Below are 6,311 nucleotides of genomic sequence, written 5' to 3' on the forward strand. Positions count from 1 at the left end.
CTGGGGTGGGGCAGGTCTTGGTTACTTAGCTCTTCTGTAAACTGTCAGTGGGAGATGCAGATTTCATTCAGTTTTAGTGCCCCAAGGATGCCTCTTCATACATCTGCAGATACAAACTCAGAGAAGTCAGGGGGCATCCGGGAGCCTGGGCTTGGGGAGGGAATGTGACTTTCTTTCTCACTGTGAACAAGTTACTGCATTGAAGGGGGTGGAGGTGAGAGCTCACACTGAGGCTCTGGCTCCTATCCCCATAAACTAGGCACGGGGTGCACACCTCTGGTCCCAGCCCTTGGAGGACGGAGGCAGGAAGAGCCAGGGCCTTCGCTACTTACTGTGTTGGAGGACGGCTTAGCCGCAGGGCTCTATGAGACCCAGTCTCTCAGAGCAAACAAAACAGAGAGGGCACTTACCCTCTGAGCCCATCGCTTTTATGCATTTGTGTCTTTAACGCACTTCTGGTTATCCATCCCTGTCTAGTTTGCAGTGTTCCCAACTAAAAGACCCCATGTTCTTCAGTCAGTCATCACTCTCAGCCCTGTCATCAGCCTCTGGCTGTCATCACCACACCTTTTTGACTCTGGGCATGTGCCTGCTCTGGACAGATCCACCCCACTACCACACAAACACACACACACACACACACACACTCACCACCCTTGCACATACTCACCACCCTTGCACACAAAGACATACACTCACCATCATTGCACACACACCAGTGCAACACACTCACCACCCTTGCACATACTCACCACCCTTGCACACAAAGACATACACTCACCATCATTGCACATACACCAGTGCACACATACACACACTCACCACCCTTGCACATACTCACCATCCTTGCACACACACCACTATACACATACACACACTCATCACCCTTGCACACTTGATGGTTTGTATATGCTTGGCCCAGGGAGTGGCACTATTAGAAGGTATGGCCTTGTTGGACTATGTGTGCCACTGTGGGTGTGGCCTTAGAGATCCTAGGTCCTAGCTGCCTGGAAGTCAGTCTTCCACCAGCAGCCTTCAGATGAAGATGTAGAGCTCTCAGCTCTGCCTACACCATGTCTGCCTGGATGCTGCCAAGCTCCTGCCTTGATGATAGTGGACTGAACCTCTGATCCTATAAGCCAGTCCCAATTAAATGTTGTCCCTTTATAAGCGTTGCCTTGGTCATGGTGTCTGTTCACAGCAGTAAAACCCTAACTAAGACACACACACACACTCACTACCCTGCATGCACACTCACACACACAGACACCTACCTTCACACACCACACTTGACACTCATCACCTTTGTACACACAGAAACACACATGCTACCACCACTGTACACACTCACTACTTACCACCCTTGCACACCCACAAACACACACAGCACCACCTTTGTTGTGCTCAGGATGGAACCCAGGGTGCGGCTGGAGTGCTGGATTATAGGTATGTGAGACATGCCCAGCAGAAATCCCTTCCTTTCTAAGAAGCATTCCTAGTAGAGCCTAGTCACATCTTTGAGAATCCATTCACTTGCTGGTAGAACCTGGTGGCCTGTGGTATTGACTCCTCCATAGCTGTGGGAGAGAGTCTTTATCCCGAGGCTTGAGCCCTGTAAGGCGGCAGTAATGGTGACCCATGCCTGCCCTGTTTGGTCCTAGACCTCTTTGATCCAAGTCTGAGCTCAGGTGATTGAGCAGATGGACCTGAGTTTGGAGTCCTGGCATGCATGAGCCTTTCTGTGTAATGCTGTATTAATAGGAACCTCAGTTGCCTTGTCTGTGAGGTGGGTATATGTTGTGGTATAATTAAAAAAAGAGGCGCTCAACCTGGTTCCCTCGAGTTCCCACTCTGCGTGGATGAGCACTCCTGCTCTTCCTTTGTCAGTCACTTTCACACACTGTCCCCTTGGCCAGTTATGACCACGCCTGTTACCATCTCATTCCATGGGCTGTGCTAGCGTGGCCCCACACCATGCTCACCCCAAGCATTCTATAGCCTAGCACGGCTTCCTGTTACAGACTCTGCTCATACTCCCAACAACCTAGTAAAGACATAACTCAACAAACTGTAACACAGCAATCAGAATTATGTGTAAAACGCTCAATGTAGAATACATCTACACAATTAACTTACAACCAATTGATAAAGATGTAAACCGCCCACCTAGATAAAAAGATACAGTTTGCTCATCTAGACACACAAAATCCTGTACACATCTATCCCTTAAGAATATCTATAATAGCCTTCCTGTATCTATGTAAGATGCACGGCGAGGATTGTTTACGCCTGTTTGTGTTACTTCTTCCATCGCTCTTCCTCACTCCGTCTCCTCCTCCTCTCTAAAAACTTTTCCCCGCCCATCCTTATTTCTTTCATGGTCCAATGACAGCTTCATTCTATCTGTACCTGCCTTCACCTGCATAATGACATCATCCTACAGGCATATGAGCCAACACTTGGAGCATGGTGCTTAGCAGTGCTTGCTCTCTGAAGACACCCTGTCGGTTTCCTGTGGCTTTTGTGATGAAGACAAAGAAATATGAAGCCAGGGTAGTCCCCAGGTCTCCAGGGGCTTCAGCAAGGAGTAACCCCCAGGACCCCCAGAGTTCAAAAGTCACCTGTACTTCTGGGCATTGGGTGTCTCCCTCCATCTGTGAAGCCCACAATGGCTGACTAAGGCTTCCTCTGCTGCCTCCTCTGCCTCACATTCTTCTGCTGCCCTTCTATATGAGGATGATTGAGATTCCCCAGACCCCTCTAGAGAGAATATAAACATCATTGTCAATAAAAAAAGCAGCGGCCCAATGAGCTGAGGCAGAAATAGGAGGTGGGACACCGGCAAGAAGAGAGGGGATTCGGGGAAGTAGTGAAAGATAAGAGAGAGATGTGGGGAGAGCCGCAAGGGCCAAGAAAGGAGACAGACTGGATGGACAGACATAAGCCAGCAGGTAGATGAACTCGGGCAGATGCTGAGGGAGATGCTGAGGGAGACAGGAAGGAAGAAGTGGGCGGGGACCGAAGGAGAGGTAACTAGCCCGTGGTATACATAGAATCGTTTAAATGGGTTAAGAAAGTTACAAGCTTGTCAGAGGATGAGCCAAAGCTTATGGACCAGGCATTTAATAATAAATAATTAGTCTCAGTCACTCCAGGAGCTGGGGCTGGAAAGAAAAAAAAATGGATTTAAAAATTATTTTTACAGATGGCGCCCAATGTGGGGCATAGAATTCAAGTGTAGTAAAGTCCTGGGTGAGAGGCAGCAGGGCTGGTTATATTGGCACTGAACGTCAGGCAAGAGCTTAGTCAGAAATAAAAACCTGAATGGAGCAAACAAGCCCTTCTAAGTTTCAGAGTGGCTCCTAGTTCTGTACCTTTAAACGGCTGCTTAGCCGTTGGGGCCAGGTACTGGGCTGTAGAGGTTGAATGGGGAAAACCCAGAGCAACTGGGCACTCCTGTACAAGTGCAGCTGCTGCAGAGGGAGAAACAAAAAACAAAAACAAAAAACAAAAACAAATAAACAATAAAAAGAAAACCAGCAGCACTTTTAAAAAGAGCTCATGGGATTGGAAAACGGGCATTTTTTAAGAAGCCCGGTGAATGAAAGAGAACCCGCTGGAACCCTATAGCAAAGCACTTCCGTTTCCTAGTCAGATGGAAGTGTCAAGAGAGGCATAAGTGGGAGGCCTGAGCTGAGGGGGCCTGTGCCACTCAACTTGACGATAAACTCAGCTGCGTGCCCGAGGCCAAAATTCCTTCCCAGTGGAGTTCATGACAACTTTCCAGAGGCGGAGGAGCCAGAACTAAAAGAAAGAACTCCTGGTGAGAGTGGCGGTGGAAGATCTCTCCTGGTATCGAAGAGACAGGAGCAGGCGGGCGACAGCTCAAGGTCTGAGCAATCCAGAGAAGACTGGAGAGAAGGCAAGAAAACCCAAAGCAGTGATAAGAAATGTCAGTTAGTTTAAATACAAAGAAGAGGGGTTGGGGATTTTAGGGGTCAGTGGTAGAGCGCTTGCCTACGAAGCGCGAGGTCCTGGGTTCGGTCCCCAGCTCCGAAAAAAGGAAAAGGAAAAAAAAATGTTAAAGAAGGAGGGGGACTGGATATAGGAAAGTTATAGGCAGGTGAAAAGAATTTAAAATTAATAAGACTAAAGGTAATAAGACAAATAAGATGTTTATTATGCTGGTATTTATTACCTTAATCTTAATAACCATAATAGTTTTTTAATACCTTCTTAAAGAGTGTTATAGAGCTACAAGAAAAGAAAAAAAAAATATATAAAAAAAACAGATACAGGCCATAAAAGAAAAATTAGATAACATTATAGATAAAAGAAATGAGAAAACCACTGAGATAGAGACAGAAGAAATAAGGTTAAAGCCTACGGTACTACCATATGATGAAAATCAGAAAAGCCAAGGGTCGTTAGAAAACCCACCTCGGCTTATCCTGTTAGAGTATGGCAAGTGCCAACAGAAAGGGGCCACCTCAGGAAGAATGCAGATGGCATCCCATAGAAGGCTAGGTTTAAAATATTATAAGAATGCAGCTTTAATAGGAAAAATACTCCCTAAAGGCTTTTTAAAAAGCCAAACTGTCAAATATTTTGATTGCTGCAAGCAAGGTCATTTAAAAGGGATTGTAGACAAGGCATTCCTAGAAACAATGTTTTCTCTATAGATGATACAAAAAGACAGCTCCACCCTTCTGGGATACTCAGAAGGGTGGTAGAGGCTGACACTGGACTAATGAATGTAGATCAACAAGGGACAAACTTGTTGACTTGTTGACAAACAAGGGTGTCCTCCTTGAGGCCAGGTTCTATACTTCTAACGTCTAATTCAAGTCATTTTCAGTCAACAGTGGGGGTGGGCGGGATCATCTACAGAACAATTAACCAACATTGCTCTGGGTATAAACTTCAAGAACTTGGATATCAAAACCAGAGCAGCTTCAATAGATAAAACAGAAAACTCAAGAGAGACTAAAGGCTTAATAGACACAGGAGCAGGTATAAGAAAAAGATCTATGGGGGCTGGAGAGATGGCTCAATGGTTAGGATCACTGGCTGCTCTTCCAGAGGTCCTGAGTTCAATTCCCAGCAACCACATGGTGGCTCACAACCATCTGTAATGGGATCTAGTGCCCTCTTCTGGCCTGCAGGTGTATATGCAGGTAGAGCACTCATAAAAACAGATATATCTTACTTTTAAAAAAAGAAATTTTAAAAAAGAGAGAGATGCTTAATAAATAAAAAGAGATAAAATACTTCCCAGAGACAGATAAAAAAATGTTGCATCGGGGGAGAGGATATGTTTTTGTTTCCACAGGAAAAGATAACTATGAGTTCCATTCAAATTAATAAAAATCAGATTTGACAGGGGAGACCCCCTGAAGATCTTAGCTGCAGAAAGGAAGAAAGACATCAAGAAGGAAAAAAAGGGCAAAGTACGCACTGATCCCCCTACGTGAGAACAGCTTTGAGATAAAAACGTCTCCAGTCCAGAACATCAGCTAAGCATAGCTAATAAGTCTTGTTGGCTACAAAATCCTCAGGACTTATCAGGCTACCATGGCATAGATAAATGTAGACACGTGTATTACCTGTAAAAGCTTATACATCCACGGGGGGGGGGTCAACCAAAAAGACAGCCCTGACCAGATTCACCCCTGGGGATGCTGAGTTGCTGAGACACATTGTTTCAGCTCCCTGCCTGATGCTGCTGCTACCTCTGATGCTGCTACCTCAGACTGCCTCATTGCCGTTCCATTAAAACCTTCCAGGGCAGCTTCAGAGAAAGCTGCTGACTCCGGATGACCTCGATTTACCCAGTCTTACAGACGGATCCAGGCAGGACTTCATTTAAGCCTGAACTTTCTCAGCAGGCAGAGACTGGACCATAACTGCTACAGCTAGCTTTCTTTCTTTCTTTCTTTCTTTCTTTCTTTCTTTCTTTCTTTCTTTCTTTCTTTTTTTTTCCATCTTTATTAACTTGAGTATTTCTTATTTACATTTCGATTGTTATTGTTTCAGGGCCAACATCCCCCTAGCCCCTCCCCCTCCCCTTTATCAGGGTGTTCCCCTCCCCCTCCCCCCCCCATTACCCCCCTCCCCCCACAATCACGTTCACTGGGGGTTCAGTCTTGGCAGGACCAACGGCTTCCCCTTCCACTGGTGCTCTTACTAGGCTATTCATCGATACCTATGAGGTTGGAGCCCAGGGTCAGTCCATGTATAGTCTTTGGGTAGTGGTTTAGTCCCTGGAAGCTCTGGTTGGTTGGCATTGTTGTTCATATGGGGTCTCGAGC

The sequence above is a fragment of the Rattus rattus genome, chromosome 9 (assembly GCF_011064425.1).
Source record: "Rattus rattus isolate New Zealand chromosome 9, Rrattus_CSIRO_v1, whole genome shotgun sequence".
In the NCBI taxonomy this organism is placed as follows: Eukaryota; Metazoa; Chordata; class Mammalia; order Rodentia; family Muridae; genus Rattus; species Rattus rattus.